At 62.9% G+C, this 1,041-nt stretch overlaps 1 non-coding gene across 1 annotated transcript; it reads left to right on the top strand.

Moving 5' to 3' along the window:
• Positions 1-257: 257 nt before the first annotated feature.
• Positions 258-331, top strand: TRNAT-AGU. The gene has a single exon. It is a non-coding gene; the product is annotated as a tRNA-Thr (tRNA).
• The last annotated feature ends 710 nt before the right edge of the window (positions 332-1,041 follow it).

The following is a 1,041-nucleotide window of genomic DNA, read 5'->3' as shown; positions in this document are numbered from 1 at the left end:
GGCGCAGAGCTCATTTGGGACCCGGTCGTCGACTTTTAGCCCCCAGGGACACCCTGCAGTCGCCGGGGCTTTGAGCTCAGCCTGACACACAGGACTGTCCCCCATCCCTGGGGTCCCAACCCTGTGCCCAGGCCCATTGGTCCTGCAGGGTGACCCTGGTGTCAGGGTGGCAGTGGGATGGGGACAGGGGCTGGGCAAGGGCCGTGACCATGGCACACCCCGTGGCTGTGGGGCACCCCATGGCTGTGGGGTAGGTGGGTGCCATGGCTCAGCTGGTTAAAGCGCCTGTCTAGTAAACAGGAGATCCTGGGTTCGACTCCCAGTGGTGCCTGGGCTGGGGGGCTGTTTTTCCTCCTTGACCCAAGCTGAGGGCACTGCTGGGGGTCTCTGCCTTGAGTAGGGGTCCCTGTTGGCCCCACTCCCTTCTGCCCCATTGGGATTTCCACCAGTGCCTGCAGCCTCCCATCCTTTTGCCTTTTGAGGAGGGTCTGGCTGTGACTTCTCGGTTACCCCCTTCAGCGGGGAATGTGTCCCCGTGTCCTGGCAGGGCTGGCCGCGGCTCCCCGCTGCTCTGCCCCAGTTTGCCCCCTCCCAACGACGAAGCTGCCTCGGCACAGTCTGGGTGCATGCTTTTACCGAAAGCTCATTTCAGGGTAGGACAGGGACAGTCCTGGAGATGCTGGGGAATATCTGGAAATCTGGGTGGGGGCAGAAAGGACTTGGGAGCATCCCTGGGAAGGTGTTGGGGGACCAGCAGCAGCACTTGTGCAATGATGGAGCCCATGGGGATGTGGGGAAGGTGCCCCGTGAGGGTACCAGAGCTAAGGCATCTCCCGGTGGATGTGGGGTCCTGGGAGAGGGGACCCCGGGCACAGGCTCTGCTGTGGAGCTGGGTCATGGGATCGGGTGCCCTGCAGTGGGTTTACAGCACTCATTACAGGCAGCAGAAGAGACGCAGATCATTCAGGGCCGTGTCATCCCTCTTCAGCCCCCATGCAGGATCCTGCCGCGTCTGGATGCCGCACACCGCCCTGGAGCACT

This window comes from Fulmarus glacialis, unplaced genomic scaffold, assembly GCF_000690835.1.
Source record: "Fulmarus glacialis isolate BGI_N327 unplaced genomic scaffold, ASM69083v1 scaffold29424, whole genome shotgun sequence".
Classification (NCBI taxonomy): domain Eukaryota; kingdom Metazoa; phylum Chordata; class Aves; order Procellariiformes; family Procellariidae; genus Fulmarus; species Fulmarus glacialis.
The sequence above is the reverse complement of the archived record's forward strand: the minus strand, read 5'-3'. Positions and strand labels throughout refer to the sequence as shown.